This window comes from Podarcis erhardii (genome assembly GCF_964252035.2).
Source record: "Podarcis erhardii genome assembly, chromosome: 5".
In the NCBI taxonomy this organism is placed as follows: Eukaryota; Metazoa; Chordata; class Lepidosauria; order Squamata; family Lacertidae; genus Podarcis; species Podarcis erhardii.
This window is the reverse complement of record NC_138509.1, coordinates 89,681,755-89,707,671: the sequence shown is the minus strand read 5'-3', so window position 1 is coordinate 89,707,671 and position 25,917 is coordinate 89,681,755. Positions and strand designations below refer to the sequence as shown.

The 25,917-nt window shown below is 45.1% G+C and overlaps 1 protein-coding gene across 3 annotated transcripts in view; it reads left to right on the top strand.

Annotated features, from left to right (window-relative positions):
* The first annotated feature begins 3,119 nt into the window (after positions 1 to 3,119).
* Positions 3,120 to 25,917, top strand: part of TBL1XR1 (TBL1X/Y related 1) — a 182,489-nt gene continuing 159,691 nt past the window's right edge. The window contains exon 1 of one of the 3 annotated variants that reach the window (XM_081862565.1): positions 3,120 to 3,710. The gene's annotated coding sequence lies outside the window, so the exon portion shown is untranslated. Of the gene's footprint in view, positions 3,711 to 4,610; positions 4,722 to 25,917 lie in introns of those variants that run through there. The other 2 variants (XM_081862562.1, XM_081862563.1) reach the window with 2 other exon arrangements.

Sequence of the window (25,917 nt, the reverse complement as noted above, 5' to 3'; positions counted from 1 at the left end):
TACATAATACGGAGCTAGTCGTGCCAGCGGCCTGACTTGCTGTAAGGCACCTTCCTAGGTTTAAACAACAACAACAGGAGTCCTGCTTCTAGATCTTTGACTTTCAAAGATGGAACTCACGTTTAGTTCTCTGTCTACATTTGCAGAGGGGAACATTACAGCGGTACCTCGGGTTAAGAACTTAATTCGTTCTGGAGGTCCATTCTTAATATCTGTAACCATTCTTAACCTGAAACTGTTCATAACCTGAAGCACCACTTTATCTAATGGGGCCTCCCACTGCCGCCACTGCGCGATTTCTGTTCTCATCCTGAAGCAAAGTTCTTAACCCGAGGTAATATTTCTGGGTTAGCGGAGTCTGTAACCTGAAGCGTATGTAACCTGAAGCGTCTGTAACCCGAGGTACCACTGTATAGATGTTTGCATCAAAGTTATGCGACCCCCGAGCCAAGGAGCTAAAAAACTATACAACCTTTAGAAGACATCTGAAGACAGCCCTGTATAAGGAAGGTTTTTTTTAATGTTTAATGTTTTATTATGTTTTCATAAATGCAGGAAGCTGCCCAGCAGAGTGGCTGGAGGAACCAAGCCAGATGAGTGGGGAATAATAATAATAATAAAAATAATAGTGGAATAGGACGTCCCTATTTTCATAAGAGAAATGTTGGGGGGTATGCCGCTCCCTAAGTCCATGTGTGTATTCGAAAATTGTCCACAGTGTTCTGAGTGGCTCGTGCGAAACACGACGGAAGCAGCTCTCTTCCCCAAGCTGTGTTTCGTGCCCCCTCCAGTTTGGTTTCCTGTGAGGAGTGGGCAAGGAGGGAGCCCCCACCTTCCCTGTTGTGTCACATTTAGCTGTACAGCCAGATCTTCTGCCCTTGGTTTGTTTCTCAAAGCCGCATTTCGCAGATGGGGCGTGTTTTTCCTGTTAGAACTGCCCCCCTCCCCCCCACCCTCCGTGGTTCTTTATCCTTCCTTGCCCTCCTACACGCTCTGTGGCTGGTTTGCACATTTCATTTCAAATGTGCAGAACACCAAATAATGACTTGATCTGCTTAATGCAATTTCCTGGTTCCCTCTCTCTCCCTCTGACAGTAATGGGAGTTCCCATCCCCCACCCGCTGTTTCCTCCACTCCTGCTGTCTCCCCTTTCTGAACAGCTCCTGCTTTGATTATTTGTATATTTCACTTGAAGGTTTAGAGACAATGCTTCATCCTCTGGACACGTTTTTTTGTTTTTTACTCCCCACCCCCACCCTGCCTTTCTCTTTCTGCATATTTCCCCACATACGCAAGCAAACATTCAGATCCAGAATTAGGCCTCTGTTGAAGCTTGGGAAAGTTTCTGGAGTCTTGCTTTTCCTTCCAGCGCTTAAGAAAGTTTTTACTCTTTTTGATGTCTGCTGTTATCAGTACTGCCAACTCTGGCTGGCAGAGTCCCCCCAAAGCATCAGAGAAGGTCCCCCCCCATCTCCTTCTTCCTGATCTTATTTAAATCGAAGGCACCAAGATTTTTATCTTTCTATTGCATTTCTACCCCACCTTTCCCTTCAAGGTCAGCAAACTTTTTCAGCAGGGGGCCGGTCCACTGTCCCTCAGAGCTTGTGGGGGGCCAGACTACATTTTGAAAAAAAGAAATGAAATAATAACTATGCCCCACAAATAACCCTGAGATGCATTTTAAATAAAAGGACACATTCTACTCTTGTAAACCAGACAGTCCTCACAAATAACCCAGAGATGCATTTTAAATACAGCGGTACCTCTGGTTGCGAACGGGATCCGTTCCGGAGGCCCGTTCGCAACCTGAAAAGAACGCAACCCGCATCTGCGCGGGTCGTGATTCGCCCCTTCTGCGCATGCGCGTGACATCATTTTGCGCGTCTGTGCATGCGCGAGCGGCGAAACCCGGAAGTAACCCTTTCCGGTACTTCCAGGTCACCGCGGGACGCAACCTGAAAACGCTCAACCTGAAGCAAACATAATATGAGGTATGACTGTTAAAGGACGCATTCTACTCATGTAAAAACACGCTGATTCCCGGACCATCCAAGGGCCGGATTTAGAAGGCGATTGGGCCGGATCCGGCCCCTGGGCCTTAGTTTGCCTACCCATTTCCTAGTCCGACACTCTAACCTTGCTGGCTCCCAAAAACTCACTGGGAATTCCTCAATAGTTAACTGGGACTTGGACCATGCCTTCTCCGTTTTCGAGAATGCTGGTTTTTCTACCAGTGCATGTCAGAATGGGCTGTTTTCCCCGCACTGGTATAAAAATAATAACCGTTTTTATTATTATTTACACCCCGCCCATCTGGCTAGGTAACTTTTAATTCCAATTGACAGATAACCCCTTCATAGTTCCTTCCATTTAGAGGGGTTTCCCTTCTGCTTTGGGGATGGCGCTAGAGCATTTGGAAGCAGGAGGGAAATCCCCCTCCCCACACTTTTATCCCTGCTTTGCAACCCCCATTTTACCTACCCCTGTGCAAACTCTTCTTTTCCAGTATTCTGATGGTGGCATATTTTGCGGAGGGGATCTCCTCCACTCCCCACCCCCCTACCCAAAAAATCGCTGTGCTCCATATATGCTTATTCTGCCCCCTCCCCCGCCTTTTAGGGTGGTGTTTGACAGACCTCGCAGAAACAGTGAAACACCCTCAAAAACAGGCCCCTGCCACGCACCTCTTGCAGGTGCTTCCCCTCTCCTCCCCAAAGACTCATGAATTTTATTTCTCATCTTTGCGCCTCCCCCACCTTTTCACAGGGCTGGGAACTTTCCCCCCCTCCCCAAAAAAGACGGAGAAACAAATGCAATTCCATTTCACTCTCTCTTGCTCTGCTTCCTCCTGGTTTTTGGGGTTTTTTTTGCATGCATGCATGCATGCAAACCCCAGGTTTGTTTGTGTGTTGTTGTTTTTTTGCAGGAAGCAAAAGCAACAGAAAACACAGCCAGGCCTCGCCTCGCTCCCTTCCCCCTTTCTCTGTGTATATCTGTGTGTCTGTGCGTGTGTGTGTGTATATATGTGTCTCTCCTCTCCTGCTCATTTCTGTATGGCTGGCCACATTTCTCTTTCTCTTTCTCTCTCCCCCCCCCCCCAAGTGCTGAGTGTCTGAGAGCCGTTGGCTGCTCTGAACCGTTTTGGCTCCTTCCCTTAGTAACAGCTTTAACATTCTGCCTCAATTCCTCTTCCATCTAAATCACACTCACACTCACACACACACACACACAGAGATTGCTTATTATTAATATTAGTAGTATTATTACCTCCTCCTTCCTCCTCCTTCCCTGGGACTGTGATCTGTAATCTCTCCACCCCCCTCCTCCAACAACCACCCCCCCTTTTCTTAAATCCCCACCCCCAATACACACACACACACACACACACACACAGACAGGCTCGGGATATAATTGAACACATTGCATTTTTTGGGTGGCTTTTTGCGGTCTCTATTTTTTTTCTTTTTTTTTTTGGAGGCGGGGAAGAAGGGGGGGGGGCGCCCGGAGCTGCTCCTGCAACTGCAGACCCGTCTTTTTTTTTTTGTTTTGTTCCTACATGCCTTACCTAAATATATATTTGTATTAAAAGCCAAGGGGGGAAACTGCATTTCCACATCTCTCTCTATGTTTTTTTTCCTCTCCCTCTTCTGCCTCCATTGCAAAAGGAGGGGGTGAGAACGAGCTTTAACGGAGAGCCATCAATTTGCAAGGTAAGGAGAGAGTGGTTTTGTTGTGTGTGTTGTGTGTGGTTTTTTTTTTGCGCGTGTGTGTTTTAATCTTTGCTGCTTTAAATGTATACCCTTTGCAAAAGCAGAATATCTGGGGCGGTGCGCCGAGGGGGGGGGGTTGGTTTGGTTGGTTGGTGGAAGGAAAGCCTCGCATAAAGTAAATGCAAAAGCCTTATTATTCCCGGGTGGGGGATTTCAAAGGGGGGGTGTGTTGAGACCAGAGCCTGGGGGGGGGTGGGTTGGGGGGAAGGGCGCCTGTGTTTGTAGAGAGTTGGAGGAGGGAGAGTGGGGGATGGGCAGGAGTGTAACATGCATTTTTCAACTTGGCCCTCTGGCTTCCCTCCCCCCCAACCCTGGGTCTTTTAACTTTAAATATATCTCTCCCCCCCCCTCCCATGGCTGGGGGCGCAAAGTGTTGATTCTCTGCGTTTTGAAAGCACAAGGTTGGGTTGGGTGGGGGTGGGGGCGCAGGAAAAGGACAAAAATAAAATAAAAAAGAACCAGGAAGGGATTTGCACACAAATAAATGCATGCAAGCCAGCAGCCATTATGAAGCAAGCTGGTTTTATAGCCTATTTTTAGACCGATTTTTTTTCCTTTTTTTTTTTTTTTTGCAAAGCAGAAGAGTTGATGATTTCCGTGCATTTCTTTCCTGCTCGATTGAAGACGCACGCCTTTTGTATAATATAAAGATCGGAAGTGTGGTTTTTTATGTTTATTATTACTATTATTAAAATAAAATGCAAATAAGGTCAGTGGGGATTTGGGTTTGCTGGAAAGCGGGCCGGGTCTGGGAGGGAGGTGAAAGTTTTCTTTGGGAAGGTTTTTTTTTGCGCCTGAAATGCCTGTTTGCAAAAGGAGAGGTTGGGGGAAGGGAAGCTGGGCTTGGAGCTGAAGCCCGGCTGAAAGCGGGGGAAGGGACTGGTGTGAAGAGGGCCTTGCCTGGCGCTTTGCTCTGGAGCGGCTTTGCAAGTGATGAAAAACACAAAACAGGTTCTGCCTTTTGCTTTTTGCATTTATTCCTATTGGGGGCGATTCGATGAAGGAGGGTTCTGTTGTTCTCTGCTTCACCTGCTTTGGAAACTGGGGGAGGGGAGGTGTCTTTAAAAACTCCTCCAAAGTTGTTGTGGACAGATTTCCTGGGTTTTAAGTTCTGGGGGAGATCCGTTGCATTAGTATTTTATTTTATTTAGTGGACAAAGCACATGGGTGCATCTGCTTTAATGTTGTCTAAAGCCCCCCCCCCCCGATTTGTGCAGTCCGTATTTTTCACCAGTTGTTTTTGGGGAGGTCCACGTGCAGAAAAGCTGCCTCAGGAAACTGGAAGAAGGCGTGTGTTTCTTTTCTCCTCCTTTTACATCTTTTATTTTCTTGCCTTTGCCCAGCTTAAAAAAAAAAAAAAACACGGGGGGGGGGAGATGTGTTTCCAAGGCTACTTATTATCAGGGTGTGGTTTCGCCTTCTGTCAGCAAAGACAAAATATCCATGTTTATTATTATTATTCCACAGCCATGGGGAGGAATGTATCAGATAAACGTTGGGCAGCGTGGCTTGTCAAATGACTTTGGAGGTTGGGTTAGGGCAAAATACAGAAATAAAGCCAGCGACACACACACACACACACACACGTGTATAAAAGTTTAAGGAAACTCAAAGAAGTTTTGGTCAGTAGATTGGTGCGCAGAAGTTTTTTATTTTGCACGGTGTCCCTGAGTTTTGCCTACTGGGCTTGCTGACTCTCTCGCACGTGCTTTTACTTCCTCAATTTTTTCCACCCCTGCTTGTATAAAGGAAGTTATAGCTGATTTATATAAGGCACCACACAATTCTCATTTTTTAGCAATTTGGGGGCAGGGGAGGGAGCAGGAAGAAAAGGGGACTTAATTACTTTCCCCCCCTTGCGCCTGTGGTCTGCTGCAGTGAATATATGAGGGTACTGTAACTCTAAATTTTATGATTTCTGGTGATTTCTAGTGTCTCCTTGCAGTTTGGAGACAACCTGCACCAACCAAAGTTTAAGAAAAAGTTCAGTTTTCAAATTTAAATTTGTGTTTTCAAGCTAGGCCGCATGTCGGGGCCTTATTGGCAATTTTGGTAGAATTTTTATAAACTTGAAGCTGTGCCCGTGTGAGGCTTCCTGTTGGGTTTGACTGTGACCCTCATCTCCCTAGAGAGTAAACCCCATGGAACTTTGTAGGCCATACTTCTGAGTAAACATGCACAGGAGTGCACATTTTTGGCCAGACGTGTGTAAACAGAGGCGAGTGTGCGTTCTTGGAGATATCCGTGGGGCTGTTGGCGTGAATTTTGCGTTAACTGAGCGGTGGCTTCTGGGTAAAAGTTGGACAGGTTGCTGATTAGTTGGCGGCACTACTCATTTGAATAAAAAACCGTTTGAAGATTATTCATTCTTAAGCATATTGTGGTTTTTATAGTAGTACGGGTTTATCGTTTTATGTTTGCATTCTCTTTTATTTGTACGGTGCCTAGAGAGTTTTATGGGATGTCTCCATAAACAGAACAAATAAGTAAATAGATGTTGACAGCGTTGTCCGCTAAGAAACTTGGGAAATTTTGTTGGAATGCATGTGGTTGTAAACAAGGGACATGTCATTCCTGAATGCTGAACAAGTATCTGGGATGCTATTTGTGTATATAGTTACGAAACGACGGATTTGATTCGACCTGGACATTTTGGTGACGTTTGCGCATCGCATGAGCCACGGTTTACCATCCACAAGTGCCACTCTGATCCTCCCTGCTTACACTGGGAGGAAACCAACCTCAATCCGTGGTTTAGTGTTGCATCCAGACCAGGAAGTGTGGTTTGTTTTGCTGCAAACAAACCAAGGTTTGCCGCTGCCTTACCAGTTAAACCAAACCTAACTCCTGTTTCAGATGTAATGCCAACTTAGGAATCTTGGCTTGTTTTTCTCTCTCCCAACACTCCCGGACTAAAGGGTGTGTGATTTGCTTGTGCTCTGTAAACTATGGTTTGTGGCTTACTGTGGCATGCGAATGAGGCCATTGGCAACTTAGATAGCTATTACTGTTCGCACTCTTTGTAATTGGGTTGTACTGTTACTTGAATTTAAAAGTGTATTTGGGGGACATAACATTCAGTTCATTTTCTTCCAGTGAAAGCATATTTAGGACCACCTTATTCTTCCTTTAAAAGAAAAAGGAAGGGCTCTGGACTAATGAATTTGGTCTTGACCAATGTTTATTTTACCAGTGGGGTGTTCTGTTTGCGGAAGCAGAAGAAGACCACTGCAGGGTGATCCTATGCATCCAGAAAGTGTGTTTTCAATATATTGTGGGTGGGGGTGATGGAGTGGCTTGTTCCCACCCAGTTGACACCTGCCCACACATACATAATTGGCGAATACACGCATCCTGCCCAGAGGCATAAGATCGTACATTCCCCAGGGAATGATTTCAACAAAACTTGGGATGTTAAGAGACAAGGGCTTTGAATAGCATTTTTAAAGAATTGCAGCAATTATTTGAGACGGCCTAATGGCCATGATAACTAAGTAGAACCTCCATGCACAGAGCAGTCTACCTCTGAATGCTCGGATGCTGGGGGCATAAAACCGGTGGTGAGAGGGGAAAGTAAACTTCACATATCATTTGTTTGTGAGCATCCAGAAGGCAAATGGTCAACCACTGTTGGAAACGAAAAGTTTGATGAGAATGACCACGCTCCCATCTTGCTTACTTACAATATTTACAGGCTGCCTTTCAACAGAAGGCAGTTCACAACAGTTAAAATAACAATAAAGCTTCCCCTGGGAAGAATAAAACGTTGGAATACGATTTCTGATTTGGATAAAATGCTGTAATAACTAAATGTGGTGCATATTTCCTCCTCCCCGTCCATTTAGTCTGCCACTGCCCCCCCCCCAATAATATTCAGTTTCAGGTATTGCTCATTGTTTGCCCAAGAATCCTGAGCTATGTGTGCTCTTTCCCCTTCCCTAGTAACTTACGTTAGTTATAGAAGTGCAAGGTTAACGCTGTAAAAATTGAAGGCGTGCGTGTGATTTTGCATCTTGGGTAGGCTCCCAGATGATTATGAAGAACACCTGGAAAGTGTTTAGTATTCTTCCTTTCTGAATGCGTAGGTATAGGAGTAAGGGAAATATTAGCGGGATGTGTTTGGGCCTTAGGTGGCTATTCGGTTCAGAGAGGTACCTTGAGACCTAACACAACATGTGTGTTTGGGAAGTGGGTGCCTTAAATTACGTGGAGGAAACATACGGGGATTCTGCAACAGTTAGGTGCATAAGCTACCCATCCCAGAGTTTTAGGGCAACTTCTCAAAAGGCCAACTGTTTTACAAGGCCGTGGATTCCTCTATGTGGCGGTAATGATGAATGCCTTGTGTAGTTGCTTTGAAGTTCTAAGGTGTTGCTGTAAAACTGTAAGTGCAAAAAGCATTGTAAAACTTTGATTCTGGCTGTGTAGTTATTTCTTCAGCCACCTCAGGTGGTAGCCGGTGGGGCATGTATGGCCGACTCGCAAGAATTGCTTAAAAGTTCAGAACTGTGTGTGTGTTTGTGCGTGCGCTTGTTTGAGCAAGTAAAAATTAAGCATACAGAATGACTTCATTTGGCACAAGGCTGTGAAATTTTGCTCCAACATCTGGAATATGCTGCAGGGAGAAGCTGATAAGCAATGGTAGCATGATACTGTAGATAGCCCTCAAAAAGTCCCAGCGTCTCCATGGTGTAAGTGGGGTTGTGTGAAGTATGTTTTAGAGTGAGACTTGAACTCTGGACCTTGTCACTCACATGAGTCAGCCATGATGCTGCGCCAGCTGTTGTAAATAGTCCTGTGTAGAATACTAGCCTATCTTGCTTTTTACAGTGGTGCCCCGCAAGACGAACGCCTCGCAAGACGGAATACCCGCTAGACGAAAGGGTTTTCCGTTTTGGAGGCGCTTCGCTAAACGAATTTCCCTATGGGGTTGCTTCGCAAGACGAAAAAATCTTGCGAGTTCCCGCAGGTTTTTTCCGCTCCCCCCCCTTTCCTAAGCCGCTAAGCCGCTTATCAGCTGTTCCGCTGATAAGCCGCCTCTCACCTGATCACTAAAAGCCGCTAGACCGCTAATAGCGCTAATCTGCTAAACTGTCGATGGGCTTGCTTCGCAAAACGAAAAAACTGCTAGACGAAGAGAATTGCGGAACGGATTCTTTTCGTCTTGCGAGGCACCACTGTACATGGAAGTAACACGGGTGACGCTGTGGTCTAAACCACTGAGCCTAGGGCTTGTCGATCGGAAGGTTGGTAGTTCAAATCCCTGCGACGGGGTGAGTTCCCATTGCTCGGTCCCAGCTCCTGCCAACTTAGTTTGAAAGCACGTCAAAATGCAAGTAGTTAAATAGGTACCACTCCGGCAGGAAGGTAAACGGCGTTTCCGTGCGCTGCTCTGGTTCGCCAGAAGCGGCTTAGTCATGCTGGCCACATGAACCCGAAAAACTGCGGACAAACGTCAGCTCCCTCGGCCAGTAAAGCAAGATGAGCTCCGCAACCCCAGAGTTGTTCGCGACTGGACTTAACTGCCGGGGTCCTTTACCTTTTTAAAAAGTCATTTGAAACCGGTAGACGTTCTGCATAAACGTGGTGAGGTCTAGATTTACAGAATCGTGGAACTGCAGAGTTGGAAGCCCCCTGCAATACAGGAATATGCAACTGTCTTGTCTTTACTCCCCATCCCCCACTGGGGGTGTTTATTTATAATAAAGTGTCCTTAGTGTCCAGGGGCTAGAGGATTCCTGTGAGATACGTAGATGAACACTCAAAATGCTTTAAAAAGAACAAAAAAACTAAGCATTGTTACTAAGTTGTTTAGGAATAGCAGGCTGGATAGCTCAGTCTGTAGAGCATGCGACTTTTAATCTCAGGGTTGTGGGTTCAAGCCCCGCACTGGGCAAAAGATTCCTGCATAACATGGGGCTGGTTGGAATAAATGACCCTTGTGATCCCTTCCAACTCCTCCAGTTCTTGAAACATGCCCTATCTGTGTTGCTGGAATGCTCAGGAGCACAGTCACACATGGTGGGGAATTTTTTAAAGGGACATAACTGTCCAGGTGAACCTGTTGACAATCTCCAAACCTGCTTTTGAGTCGTAAGGATGTAAAACAAGAGTACAGCTGCTCTATATCAAATGTAGAGAATGGCTATTTTGTGCACAGCAAGAGTGTTATAATAACATGCTTCTCAACGAGCTCTTGAGATCAGTGTATAATACAATCTCCATGGACCAGCTAGTCTCTGTATGTGCAGAATCTTTCCCTGTAGCACTTATAAAATGGGTTAGAAGCTCCAGTTAGTACACATGCCAACTGCCCATTTACTTGCTTATCTGTTCAGCTTCCTATTAGGTGCTGGAGTCAACTGTGTTTTCCTCTTGAAACCCTATTTTTGGCTAATGTGCTTTTTGTGGCGCTCTGAGCGTGGTCTTCTCAGTTGTGGCACCACAGCTATAGGACAGCTTCTCCAAGAACGCCTGCCACACCCCTTCTCTTTCCTCTTCTTGCTCCATTTAAGTGTTGGTCTAAAAACACTGCTTTCCAATGTTGCAGCACCTGAGTATTTGTTGGATTAAGAAAAAATGTAATTGGATTTACAGTTGAAAACGGTTATTGCACATCATTTGTCTGCTTGCAGAAAGATGATTCATAAATGTTACCTAATACTGAAATACATATTTTAATTGCCTGAATGTGAATAAACTTAGTATGTAGTGGCCATAAATGGTCCTCGTGAAGCAGGTGGAAGAATTAGTCTTTAACTTTTACCTCCTCTTCTGAAAGAGCCACATCTTATTTATGTAAAACATTTATATCATACTTTTTTAAAAAAACCACGACCACCCAAAATAAATTCAGAGTGGCTTACATCTATTGACGACCTTACAATAAATAAATGTCATATAACACAGCAAAAAAACAACAACAACAAACCAGTAATGGAGATAAACATCATGAACATTTCAATGCCAAGTGAGCAATAAATTACAAAACTTCCAGAGCAATCATGTCTTTGCTACAGGTTGGCTGTTGCAGAGGAATACAAAAGCATAGGTCAGCTTTCCCTTATTATTCCAGCTATTTTGGACTACAATTCCCATCAGCCATCACTGACCGGACTGGGCTGATGGGTGTTGTAGTCCAAAATGGATGGAGGGCACCAAGTTAAGGAAGACTCAGCAAAGTTTTGAATTGCGTATCTCCTAAAGTAGAAGGCACTTGTGACAGTTTTTCTGCATGGAGCATCTCTTCCCTGTAAAAGAAGAAAATAGAAAACCCAGTGATACCTGTTTAGGGTCATGTGTGAAGTGGTTTTCAGGTAATGATTGAGGAACACTTGTGGAATTTTTTTAATGTTCCTGTGAAGTAGGGGCATCCTTACAATTTGACTACATAACTGTGCGCAGATTAGTGTCTTTCAGAAACAGAAAGCTTTGCCCATATTTATTCCCCCTGCTCCGGGGCTTTGTTGTACTTCAGAACCTGGTACAGTGGTACCTCGGGTTAAGTACTTAATTTGTTCCGGAGGTCCGTTCTTAACCTGAAACTGTTGTTAACCTGAAGCACCACTTTACCTAACGGGGCCCGCTGTGCCGCTGCTGCGCAATTTCTGTTCTATCCTGAAGCAACGTTCTTAACCCGAGGTACTATTTCTGGGTTAGTGGAGTCTGTAACCTGAAGCGTCTGTAACCTGAGGTACCATGGTGTTCCTCCTGAATATTTCTGCTCCTCGGTGTGTTGACTGACGATTCGGATGTGCGGTAAAGCACTGCTTTGATGTTGATTTCGCTCTTAGCAGACCATTTGTCCATCTAGCCTGGCAGTTTCTCTATTTTGATTGGCAGCAGCTCCCCCGAATCTCTGGGAGAGCTGCATTTCACATCACCTGCTCTCTGATCCTCTTAACTGGAGATGCCAGGATCGAACGCGGGAACTTCTGAATATAAAGCATTCCCTCCGTCGCTGAGCTGTGGTCCTTTCCCGTCAAGAAGGGTACAGAGCATCTTGCTGTTTCAGCAGAACTTGGTGTTGAACAAGGTGGTTTGTTTTTACTTAAATGTTAGGGAAATTCCCTGGCGGTCCTCGTTCTACAGTAGAACAGATTGCCTTGCTAAGTCGTGGACTTTAATCTATCTTCTGGGGTTTCTAAACAGAGGCTGGACAGTCAGCTATCGGGGATGCTGTGGTCTGTGAATTCCTGCATTGGCAGGATGTTGTGTTGTGTTGCGTGACCTTCCAACGTTTGGATTATGTGAGATTCATGCTTGGAATACCTGCCACAGAGTGTGGAGATGGCTGCTAGTTTAGATGGCTTTAAATCCAAATTGGAGAAATTTCTCTGTCCATTTTTCTTTCAAAATATGGTATGTCTCTCTGATTGTACAAATCTTGGACTTGAGAGATTTGTTTTGTTGTAATGCTGGCTTGCGACTCGTTTGTGGTGGTGTTGAATTCTAGGCCTAATTAGTCTGTGTCACCTCAAATTCCTCGGCACCAGTATCAGTTTTGTGTTGACCAGTGTCACGTTCTTCAGTGTCATCTATTTATAGCACTGAATAAATATTTCAAATTCCTAAGGCCTGGCATTAAATTTATAGGTTGATGAATGAAAAGGAGGCCTGATTATTTTAGCGGGCATGCAAACCGGGAGGAATACACTTAAAGGAGTAACAGTGTTAATAAGTCCAATAAGCCGACATAATTGTTAGGCGTACTGTTTGGCTAAGTTTTAGTGAGCATAGACCCGTTTGCAGTTCACGAACACGACTAAGTTAAATCCACTAACTTCTTCGGATCTGCTCTGGGTAAATGGTAGCGGAAGACCACGTATGTGAGTTTGAGGGAAAACAAACCTTCTCGCTACTCACTTTCCTAACACCCATCCCCTGCTCTGAACTTCAAATGACGGTTCATATTAACAGCATCTGCTGTTGTAAGAAAGGTTTTGTTTGTTCCCTCTGTTCCTTCCAGAACTTTCTCTTGAGCACCAGCATGTTGGCGGCCACCTCACCCCTTCTGTCATTGTGAGGCATTGATGATGTACTGAGGATAATGTGAGTCCAGTTCTTTTTAAGGATGGTTTGGGGGTTCTCAATGCTTCATTTTTCTTTTTAGGGGTTGTCACTGCATCTAGCTTTGAATGGATGTTTAGGGACTGTCTTTCACTCTGTAATCATAATCTATAATCATAAAGTTCATTGGGGTCTTGTAAGGCAGCGCTAGAAATTTGGATATACAAGCTAGGCACCAAATGGTTCCTTGAACCAGGGTTACAGTCGCCAAAACGGAATCCCTAATTGCCCCTTTTGGGCCAGGCGGCTCGGAAGTCTTATTTTTGAAGTCAACTTTTGGGTTCCTGAAATTTGTTCTGATTGTGCTGATAAAATCTAACGTGTAGAATTCTACAGGACGTGTTGCTAGTGTGTGAAAACAGTCAAGATCCAAGGATCCCCAGGCATGTGCCTCCAGATGGTGGAGACGTCTGGCACCATCTTGGCGCCTGAGCGTCATCACTTGGTTGCAAGTGGCCGATAGCCAGGTGTAAAATGCACCTGGCGAATTCTGAGCGCTGCTTGTTTCCTATAGAAGAAGAAGAAGAGTTTGGATTTGATATCCCACTTTATCACTACCCGAAGGAGTCTCAAAGCGGCTCACATTCTCCTTTCCCTTCCTCCCCCACAACAAACACTCTGTGAGGTGAGTGGGGCTGAGAGACTTCAGAGAAGTGTGACTGGCCCAAGGTCACCCAGCAGTTACATGTGGAGGAGCGGAGACGCGAACCCGGTTCCCCAGATTACGAGACTACCACTCTTAACCACTACACCACACTGGCTCTCTATCCAAGTTCTCAGAGTTGCATACAAAGCCAGAATGTCAGAGCAGCCAACAGTATAGACATCTTCATGCTGAAGGTTCCAGGTTTAGTTCTCTGCATCTCCATGTAGGGCTGGGAAAAACCCCTTCCTGAAGCCCTGGGGAGTCATGGCCTGTGTTCACAGTTGTTTTGGGTGGCATGGTGTGGGTCTATTCTCTTGAAGTTCTACTCTGGCCTCTGAAAGCCAGCTTGCTCCAAAAGGTCTTGGCAGCACATCCAAAAGATGTCCTAGCCATCGTTCTCCAGACGTTCCACAGAGCAGCGAGGCGCCCCAGTCTCCCGGTCTGCCCTTGCTCTCAGAAATGGCGCATGGATGGAATGTTCCAAGAGGATGCTTTGTTGCTCTGAGAGATGATAAAAGCACAAAAGGAGTTTTTTTTCCTTCCTCCCTTTGTCTTGATTTCTATTTTGCAGGCCTGAGGGCAAGGCACGTCTTGTTTTCATTTACGTGGTGCTCACCAGAAACATTGTGTATTCAGTTTTAATTGGTGTGAGACACTTTGGGATACAGATTTTTCCCCCTTTTTTTTAATTGTCAGAAAAGCTGGGTACAAGTACAATAAATACGTCTGACGTCTTGGGCATTTGGCAGTTTAAGGCCTTATTAGTCAAAACGTGTCAGCAAGTTCTGTTGTGCCCAGAAGGCAGGCGGCATGGATACTGCCGCCAGGACTTTTCCTGTCCCTGAGCGGCTTTGCCACACACGGTCCAAGGTGAGCGTCCTTATTATTTGCAATGCTGCATGAGATCCTGAAGTCCAACATTCCGATTTTGCGGACGCCCACTTATTATTTATTTGTTAGATTTATATACTGCTCTTCATCATAAGGCCTCAGGGCGGTTCACAGAATAAAATACAGGATAAAAAGAAGTAAATAAGTAAAACACAGCAGCAAAGCAATAACCTCTCTTTCCCACAGGCACATTTAAAAGGCTGTAGAATCTCAATCAGCCAAAGGCCTGGTTGAACAGGAATGTTTTCGTCTGGCGCCTAAAAATATACAATGAAGGCACCAGGCGAGCCTCCCTGGGGAGAGCATTCCACAGACAGGGAGCCACTGCAGAGAAGGCCCCGTTCTCGTGTTGCCACCCTCCGGACCTCTCGAGGAGGAGGCACACGAAGAAGGGCCTTAGATGGTGAACACAGAGTCCGGGGTTGGTTCATATGGGGAGAGGCAGTCCTTGAGGTATTGTGGTCCTGAGCCATTTAAGGTTTCACAGGTCAAAACCAGCACTTTGAATTGGGCACGGAAACTAATTGGCAACTGGTGCAGTCAGGCCAGTTGGTGTAGTATGCTCAAACCTATGAAATGGTGCTGCTTCCAGCAGCCCCTTGAATTGTCTTGGTTCATGTTTATCTGATGTTCATTCATCCCCCTCCCTGCCTCACTCACCTGTGGGTGTTTTTTTGGCGGGGGGGAGAGGTTGCTTATTTCATTCTGCACCAGCTAAAGCGTTAATTCTAAGGTGGCAATGTTATAAAATCAGATATAGAAGGTAATCGCCAAATGGCACCTTAAACATAGGTTGCAGTTGCCACAACGGAATGTCTAGGCGCCTTTTTTGCAGTGGGCTTTATGATGATGATGATAGCGTTCAAAATTCGCTAGGTGCAGGAGCTAAGGGCCGCTTGCGACCAAGTGAAGATGCCCAGGTGCCAAGATGGAGCCTGACGTCTCCACCACCTGAAGGTGCATGCCTGGGGGATCCTCAGATCTTGATTATTTCCACACACTAGCAACACATCCTATATAATTCTATCCTTTATATTTTATCTGTGCAGTCAGAACGAATTTCAGGGATCAAAACATTGAGTTGAAAAATGCGACTTTCGAACCGCCTGGTCCGAAAATGGCAACTAGGCATTTTTGTTTTGGCGACTGTAAGCCCTGGTTTAAGGAGCCGTTTGGTGCCTAGCTTATATATATTGAGTTTCCACCACTGAAATGAATCACTGGAAATTGTTCTGTTTGACATCGCTGCCGTTCTTTAAGGGAAGCCACCTGTAGTGTGTTCTATAGAAGTCTTGCGTAGAGGTTATGAAAGCGTGAATGACATGGAGTGCATTCCATGAATGACTTGGAAGTACATAGAATCATTATCCCGGTAGGGTTTCCGGTTACCAGTAGCAGCCTTTTTTTTGCTAAATATCACGTGGCATTGGAAGAGTCAGCAACTTCTTCAGAGCACCTTGGTGGAGGCTAGTGCTGTGTCGATAGCATCTAAGGAACGGATTGAGGTGAATTCAGAGAAAAATCTATTTAAGTCCAACCCAGCCTGGAAAATGAAGCAGCTAAAAAAATATTTCATACTAGAAAGAAGCATCCGTCCGACCCATGTATTCTGATTAAGGCACGTTGGGATTTAGCCATTGCTAGCGAAAAGATTGGGAGATGAAAAATTTGTGCAGACGAGGAGGTGATTGACCGCACACAAATAAAAGAGAAGCAGCGTAAATTTCCAAGGCTGGAGGAGAAACTCATTTGGCCCATATTTTAAAGCATGTTGGGCCTAATTCTCTGTCCTTGAGTTATATGAAGATTGGATCACGGCTATACATTGGATTATGCATTTCTCTGATTTTTGCAGGGGTTTTGGTTCAAGTGATATGCAAAAAAAATGCGCATTTTACCGAAAAAAGCATTGAAAAGCATACAGAAATGTATTTGGGGGGATAAACGTGTACAATTGAACCACAGCCTTTTCAGACTTACATAGATCAGCCCCATTTTTATTTTTATTTTGCAGAACAGTTGTATGACTGAGTGCATGCGAAATGGGCACAGAATTAGGAAACAGTCCAATCTGCCCATCTCTTAACTTACACAGATTGTAGGTTCTTTTGAAATTGTAGGTGCATTTTCGAATCCTAAGGCTACAATATCAGCTTATGTTTGTCTGTCTCTTTTGCACTGTTTCACACAGAATGTGACTCTTTTTTAATGTTGAAAGATGGAAGTTGGAGGCATGCAAAGAAAAGGGAAAAAAAGAAGAAACCGACATTATATTTCACCTCATTATTTCTAGGTCCATGCATTCCTTGCTCCCTGAATGATTTTGAGAGTAAGTTTCCAAGTAAGGATGGTGTAGTAGTTTATCCTGCCGAGTTCATGAGAAATACGTGCAGAAGCCTTTGGGGGGAGATTGGTTATGGAAGCGAGAAACGTTAATAAGATGTAAAATATGCAAGGTAGCTAACACTGTCCAGTCATTCTCCATATCTTGTGCTGTTAAATTTAGTCCAGGATTACAGCTTTGGCCTCTGGTTGAGTGCCCAGCTTTGCAGATTTGAGTTCCTGTTGCCCCAGATAGATCTGGCAGCTGTGGTGCAAGAGGATACTGGACTAGATAGACCTTTGAAGCTGCAGGGCTGTTCTTATGGAAATGGCTGGTGAAACTGCTGCTGTCATGCAGATGCCCAGCTTGAGGGGGTATCGAGATCAGAGGACAAGCTTTTCTACAGCTTAAAGAGGAAGCTTCTTTAGACCTTCCTATTGAGGAGAGATGATGTCCAACCTGGGTGGAGTTACTGCCCAGGGCAGCCGTACAGATGTTGATGGACTGTAGTTCCCATCAGGACTGGGCGATATATTGATATATTGGCCAAAGCTGGTTTGAAGTCCATATCATGCTATTGGTTTCATAATTTTTGACCTGGCAATAGATGGTGAATGTGTGTTAGGGCTCACAGAACCAGTGGTCAGGGATGATGGGTGTTGTATTCCAGCAACAGCTGGGGACCTGAGTTTGAGAACCTCCTGAGTTACGGCATCTGTTGAGTGGGGAAACTTAGCTCGACCATTCAGCTGCTTAAGCAATTTTTATTTTTATTCTAATTAAACCCAGCGATTATCCAGTGTTCTTTCCCCCCCTCCCCCACTTTCTTTTTCTTTTTGTTATTTCGGTAAAGCTTGAGAGGTTATTGTAGTAAGCGAGCAGTCGGCATCTGCTCCCTAAATGCTCTTTGATGAACTTTTGTTCAAACTGCAAATCTTTCCAGGAAGTCGTGCTTGCAAAAGAATACCCCACAGCTCTGCGGCTTGACATTTTGCATTTAATCTGTTGTGATTTTCCTCCTCCATTTTGCAGCTGAGCGAACTTGGCTATGATAGATGTCTAGCAGTAAGGTGCGGGCCATACCTTCCTGCTCCTTTCTAAATAAAAATGTACGCATGTGTAAAATCAGGCTGGAGAAAACCCTGCAGCTCCTGTGAGGGGGATGGGGAAGGGGAAGGGGAGAGTGAAACTGCCGGTTACCTTGGAAGATGCATGTTTGCCAGTTGATGGCAATGCTGTAATAGCCCCTTTCTCCAACTGAGTTGGCTTGTAGGGGAAATTGGTTGGCAAGTGAAAGCTTAATCTTCATTCTTTATGTGCAAATACCCTTTGCTGTAGGAATGTTATGAGTAACCCCTTTTTTGTGGCTTGCAACATATGTAGTTCCAGTTTTGGCATTTTACTGCAGGTAGCTGGAGCTGCAGTGCAAAAACTTGATGGTTGTGTTTCTGGAGCTACACATTCGGCCGGGGGTAGGCAACGTGGCACCCTCCAGATGTTGGATTACGACTCCCATCGCCCCTGGCCATTGGCCTTGTTGGCCGGTGGGAGTTGTAGTCCAACAGCATTTGGAGGCCTCCATGTTGGTTTTCTCTGAGTTGGACTTTCTGTATTCCCTCTGCAGCTGCCTTGACTGCGGGTGCTAATGTTGCTTTCAGCATGTCGCTGTGGGTTCCCTTGTGGGTTTTTCCTTTTTTAAATTTCTCACTTTCCTCCCATCTTTTTTAATTTCTCACTTTCCTCCCCACCCTCAAGAAACTCAGGATACCAACAACACAGGCAAAGACCGGGCCAGCTTAGCCTAGCGGTTACTTCGACTCTACATTTGCAGAATCACTAATTGCTTAACGGCAGTTCGATACTCCGCGGGCGCTGTCTGGCTTTATTTAAAACAAAACAAAAACAGGCAAAGACCAAATACTGTATTGGCTCGAATATAAGTTGCACCTGAATATAAGCCACACTTTTAAAATTGGAGGAGGGGGTGGAAATAAAAAAATACCCGAATATAAGCCGTCCCGTTCCTCGCTGCTCCTGGCTGCATACTGGGGGGCAGGGAGCCGCGCTGTGTTGCCGGCGGCCTTTCCCCTTCCTCGCTCTCTCCCTTCCCAGCCTTGGGGGAGGGGATGGGGAACTATGCATGGGGCGGGCCATCGTTCTACCCGGACACTGAGGTCCAGCGCCGAGGGCCTTCTGGTGGTTCCCTCACTGCGAGAAGCCAAGTTACAGGGAACCAGGCAGAGGGCCTTCTCGATGGTGGCAACCCGCCCTGTGGAACGCCCTCCCACCAGATGTTAAAGAGAACAACAACTACCAGACTTTTAGAAGACATCTGAAGGCAGCCCTGTTTAGGGAAGCTTTTAATGTTTGATGTATTACGGTATTTTAATATTTTGTTGGAAGCCGCCCAGAGTGGCTGGGTAAGCCCAGCCAGATGGGCGGGGTATAAATAATAAATATTATTATTATTACTATTATTATTTGCTACTCTCCTGGCGCTGTTTGCCCCGCGCTCCTGGCTGCGTACCATAAGGTTGTGAATATAAGCCACACATGAACTTTTCACAGTTGGAATTTGGGGAAAAGGTGAGGCTTACGGTATATTCAGGCCAATACGGTAATTGAATCAAGGTCACCCAGGGAGCTTTATGCAAAAGTGGGGGTTTGAAGTGGGTCCCCTAGGTCCATCATTCTTATCCCAGCCCTAAATATAGTTTTGACTATAACTCCCATCATCCCTGCCCATTGATCTTTCTGGCTGGGGCTGGTAGGATTTGTATTTTAACAACACGCAGATCTCCAACCAGTTCAACACACCGTTTGGTCTGTTCTTGTTTTTATTTTTATTATATATTTTACGTTTTTATGTTGTGATTTTATCTTGTGAACCATCCTGAGGCCTGCGGGTATAGAGTGGTATACAGATTTAATAAATACAACAACATGAACAACAACATCACACTGTTTCCTCATACTTTCCTTTGGTATAAAACCCTAATATGAAAACTGCTTTGCGTCCGACAGCAGGGAGAGCATAGAAATAAAAATGGATTCTGTTTGTTGACCGTGGCAGACAGCCAGGTAGCAAATGTGCACGGCCAATCCTCGAGCGCTACCTAAACTTCCCAAGCTTGGTGCTATCCAGATGTTGCTGGATTGCATCTTCCATCGCTCTCCTATAGCCTGCCCAGTGGGCAGTGATGATGGGAATTGTAGCTCCAAACATCTGGAGGACATCCGATTCTGGAAGGCTGCTTTCAGGCACATCTCGGCTGGAGAGCAGATAGCACAAGACGCGTGGCCAAAACATAACTGCTCAGTCCTTGTAGTTGAATGTAGCCTGTCTTCCCTGTAATTGCCAGATGTTAGAAAGTTCAGCGGCCTCTTTTGTAGACATGAAGTTATGGTATGTGGGCAGGATTCAGCCAGTAAGTCCCACTAGCAGCAGCTCATGGAAAGACCTCTGCTAGTGCAACCCCCAGAACAGCCACCCAGAGTGTACAGATATAACAACAACAACAACAACAATTAAAACAAGGTGCGGCCGTAGCACTATGTGGATTCCTCCCGAGCTAATGATTGGCTCTTTGATTACATTCAGGTTTTAACTCCAAACTTGGTGGTAGATTCACTTTGTGTGCAAAGAGGAAGAGGTAACAACCAGAAACTCCCTCTTTCAGTTTTAGACAGGCAGTGAACTTGGTGACTGACTACTCACTCACTCCTTCCCTTTGTATTACGTGGTTAGTGTTGTCCTGCCTGTGGGGATAATGCATATGAAATGCGATGAGAACTCAACAGGAAAGCATGATATAAATAGCTAAGCGTTTATTCTTTTCTTCTATTTTGCTTTTATTACTCGTGAGTGGAGGCTTATGGTTTTGGAGCAGACTTCTCCAGGTCTGGAGGAAGGGACCCTACCTTCGCAAAGTTGATCCCTTCTCTTCCAGGAACGCGGTTGCGGTTATGTGTTCTTCTGCTTGCTCAGGCATGAAGATCGCTCAGCCTGTCATGTCCTAGGGGAACAAAACAAAACCTTGGGTCATACTCTGGCCGTGGTGAGCTTGAGCATATTTCAAATTGTTTCTAGCGTGCCAGTGGCCCTTACAATCTGAAGAGTTGGATACTTCTTCTGCCCATGATTTGCGTGTTTCTGAGACCCAGTTCACATGTAATGCTAAGCCACGCCATGGCTTCTTGCATGTATGAGGGTTCCTGAAAAGGAGATCATGTCTGCAGAGCTCCTCTCGGGTTCTCCTGGTGCCACCTTACCCTGGACTAAGACTACTGGCAAGTTTTTAGTTCTTAAGTATTTACTTCCCGAGCAAGCACACATGCTAATTGACTACTATGACAATTAAATCATATCTGTTTGCAATTAAACAATATATATGTCTGGTCATTTTGCAACCCCATCTCCATACTTCCAAACCAATTCCGGAGGGGTAGGGATCCTGTGTCCTTCTGGATGTTGTTGGGCTCCACTTCCCATCAGGTCCAGACAGCGTGGCCCAATGGTCAAGGATGATGGGTGTTGGTGCCCTCCACGTGGCACCAAAACTACAGGTTCCCCATCTCTAAACGGTAGAATTTGTAATTCCTTGAGAACTTGTGGAATTGAGGAATTTTCTTTGCCTCCCTATGCATATGCAAGGTGACACCACAATGTTTGTTCAAGGTTATTTATTTGAACACCAAGTGTCCAGAACTTTCTAGAAGTTAATGGTAGTTATTGGGCAGGACGGTGTTTTGCCCTGATATAGGAAGTATATGCCCGTGCTACATCAAATCTAAGTGATACACATTTGCACAATAATCAATACTCACTATTATCTATATATCTATCATCTATCTATCTATCATCTGCCCCTGATTTATTCCTTTAAATAGGAAAACAGGGTTTATTTTGATGGCTCAGTTTGGGTAATTTTCCAACCATGGTTTAGAGAGTCAGGACTTGTAAACCATGGTTTAGAGAGTCAGGAGTGTTGTATGCTTATATTTTCCCCTCTTAGATGCTGATCCATTCTGGTTTGTTCTAAGCACTCTTCTTTTCTTCCTCTTCTTCTTCTCCTCCTCCAAAAAAAGATTATTTAATCAGCCCAAAGGTACTTATGGAATGAGCAGTAGTAAAAAAATCAGAAGATTACGTGAATGTGCACACATACTGTATTATTAATAATAACAACCTACTTCACAAGAAACCGAAATTTGCATTGCTGGGATATCGGGATTAGAGAAACAGTGGTTAGTTCTAACCTCTAAACTATTGCAAACCTATTTCAAATTTTTGCGTACTCGTGCAGCGGCGCATTCCAAACCCGCCAAACTGTGGTTAGGAGAATCCTAATGTCCTAATGTGATTATTTTGTTTGTTTTTGCGGCACAAGTTTTTGTGTTTTTATATTTTTATATTGTAAACCACCCTGTGATCTTCCGATGAAGAATGGTAGAGCAGTTTAATTAATAAGAAAAGCAAGTTATATTTAAGAGACATGTAGGACAGCCATATATTGAAGAAACGTATTAAGTACAGAAAGTAATAAGTCCAATTAAAAACACACACAACACTTCCTCACCCTGAGTTGACTGCTTTTACTGGCCATACATTGATTTACAGTGAAAATCTAGCCTGTGGACTGTTTGGCGACCCCATAGTAAGAAATACAGGAGTCTCTCTTCAGAGAACGGTGTGACTTCAACATATTTAATTATGTTGCAGAGCCTTTAAGGAAAAGCTAGGCTGTGTTCCAAGCCATCGGGCACGAGAAGGATGGGTTGCTTGAGCACACAAACTGCTGAAAAGTGCTTTGAGTTCTGTTCCAGAGCATTACAAGGGATGCTGCTTTAGTGTCTACCAACCGTGGAAGCAGCAAGAAGCCTATTAATGGCACTTGCAGCCTGACAGGAGCACAGCTAAGTGCATGTTGGTGTGTGTGTGTGGGGGGGCACACACCCACCACCCGAATATGAATATGCAGGTATCTCTCTTGACTGCAAATTTAGACCTCTGAGCAAATGAATATGGTGGGAATCTGGGGTCTTGATGCTCTGTAAGCCAAGTATAATATAATAAGAAAAATTGTACAAAATGGGGAAGGGGCAGGAACCCTAGCGCTTGGACCATCCTCTGAAAATGACCCCTGCGGCTGAATTCTATGCAAGCTTACTCAGAAGTACCATATTTTTCCGTGTATAAGATGCCCCATGTATAAGACGCCCCTGTTTTTGGGGACTCCAAATTAAGAAAACACCCCTCAGCACTACCCGTGTATAAGACCAGCCTCAATTTTAAATCTAAGTTTTTGGTTAAAAAACCTAGTATTATACCCGGAAAAATACGGTAACTGTTCAGTTGGGACCCGCTTTCCAGAAAATCTACATAGAACCACAGCCTCTGGTCACATCCTTACTGTATATCTAAAGCTCATGGCTTTGCCACAAGCAGTTCTGGGAGCTGCAGCCGAGCCTTCACGGAGCTACAATTCCCAGCACCTTTAAACTACAGTTCCCATGATCCTTGAAGGAAGGCCATGTGCTTTGAAAGTATGCTGTGGTTGTGCGGTGATTTGCCCAGCCGTTCTTTACCTTCAACCTGCTGCCATCTGTCAAGTTTTTCTCCAAGCCCGCAAGTAAAAAATAAGAACACTATGCAAAAGCTTTGTTCTGATTTTTAGGTATATTAATGATACGTGTTGGTAGGTACCTTGAGCCTCAGTCCTCTGTGATACTGTGAAATGGCCACTTTTCTTACCTATTTGATCCATTTGTGTGCTGCTTTGGAACGTAAAGGTCTTGGGCCTTTTGTGATAAAAATGAAAAGCAAACAGTTTAAATTCGAAACAGGACATGCCGTTCAAAGCTCCGTAAAATCCAACCAGAGCAAAAGTCGCTGCACCTCTGCAAAGTTCAGAGCCCAAGCGTTGGAAACGGAGAAGCTCAGACGACATAAGTTATTTAAAAGACCTGGGTGAACAGAAAGGTCTTCACCTAGCCAGGTGATAAGGCAGCAGTCCTGAGGCTACACTCGACTAAAAGAGCAAGGGAGAAATGACCAGAGTAGATTCTCTGTGTGGATGGTATATGTTGCTTCGTTCTGCTTTGCCTCAAACAGGGAAGGGGCATTCTTCCCTGTTTGCTTTTTGCTGCGCATTGCTTTTTGAGGGCCCGGCGCAGAAATGCGCCATTTTTATCCTCCGAGTGTCGCGAGTGGTGTGCAACTCCCCTCCACTGTCCTTCAGAAGCTGTTTGCAAGGTGGGAAAATGGGTTGCTGCAAATCCCAAATAAGCGAAGAGTAGACCTGCAGAAATTCACGGACCTAACCCAGTTGTGTTCATTTGCCGCACTGAGCAGAACTTAGCCGAGCTCCAGCCCAAATATCCCCCATTTGCTCCTCCTCAAAATTCTGGATGCTCCCTGCAAAGGTCTGCTCTACCATTGGGCAGAGTGAAGCAGCTGCCTCCAGACAGCAGAGGCTGAGAGGCAGCAGGAAGTCGGAGCTGTGTGCGCCTTGTGGCCTGTCCGGCATCCTCCCCTGCTGCCCTCAGGTCTAGTGCAGGATGCTGAGGTCAGGTTTAGGGAATGGGGAAGGTACCATCGTGTCCATGGGGAGGCAAACTAAGGCCTGGGAGCTGGATCGGGCCCAATCGCCTTCTCAATCCGGCCCGCGGACGGTCTGGGATTCAGCGTATTTTTACATGAGTAGAATGTGTGCTTTTATTTTAAATGCATCTCTGGGTTATTTGTGGGGCCTGCCTGGTGCTTTTACATATGTAGAATGTGTCCTTTTATTTAATAATAATAATAATAATAATAATAAATTTTATTTATATCCCGCCCTCCCCAGCCGAAGCCGGGCTCAGGGCGGCTAACAACACTAAAACAGTGTTGCATCTCTGGGTTATTTGTGGGGCATTGGAATTCGTTTATTATTTTTTTCCAAAATATAGTCCGGCCCCCCACAAGATCTGAGGGACAGTGGACCAGCCCCCTGCTGACAAAGTTTGCTGACCCCTGTCCTTTGCCTCATGGAGCAAAATGTCTTGTACTTGGGCCTGCATATCGCTCACCAGGGGGGAGGGGGCAAGAAAGTTGTATCATAGGGAAATGTTTAAGAGGGACAATGCACAGAAATGTTTAAGAAGCAAGTTATCTTCTAGCTTCTTTTCTTCAAAGGAGGATGCAAAACTTGATTGATTTTGTGAGTGTGTTAAGTACTGAGCTTTGGGTTGTCCCCGTCCCCCAGATCCCAGATTTTGCCAGAGGCTCTGTGCTTGCAAGGCAGCTGAACGCACAGGTCTGTAAAGCCCTGTTTGGAATTGAGTTCTATATCAATCAGTTGCAAAAGTTCTGGGGTGGCATTGAACTAAGTTCTACACAAAGCTATATCCATTGAATTTAATGAACCTGGCTTTATCTGGCTGGGACAACCCAGTCAGATAGGCGGGGTGCAATTATTTTTTATTAATTTTAATATTGGCCATTGATTTTGGTGGGTTTAGTATGAGTAAGAGCCAGTTGAATGCAATGCATTGGCACCTTTTAATGCATTGTGGTATAATATACGATGCAACAGGGAGAGGCAGTCCTAGCAATGATATATTTGAATATGGGCCATTCCTAGTATGCAAGAGGTGAGGCCTATTTTTATGAGGGTGGTTAAAGTTTCCTTTATCCCCCCCACAAACATCTTGTTTCCTGAGCAGAGTAGGATGGTTCAGGAAGCATATCTGACAGGAGCATAAATAAATAGTTTGGTGAATCAGGTCAGAAGACCTTTGCATCATGTGCCACACATTTGTTCCTGTTTGTAATAAGTACAACGCTGTGATAAGACGTGTGGGTTATGCAGAGGGGAGCTTACATGTAACGTGGCCTGCATGCTGCGCTAGAATTTGAGGTCTCTGCTTGTTTATGCACCTGGATGCTTGCATTGCAATTACTTCTGCAACTGCGTCCGCACTTGAACCTGTTAAAAACTGTCTTCTCTCTCTCTCTCTGCGCGCGTGTTTGGTGCAGAACAGACCTTCATCTGTTAGGGTTGTCGGGTGCCTCTGTTGCCACCTGAGCTGTGTGTGTGGCTGTGGGAACTGAATTACGCGGGAGGGGAACAGGCTGGTAACTTTTGGCAACTCCTTTTTTGAGTTAATAAAAATAAACAAGCATGCCTTTGGGCACCGAGTCTTTGCGCCAGCTTGCATTAAAGTCAATGGGACGG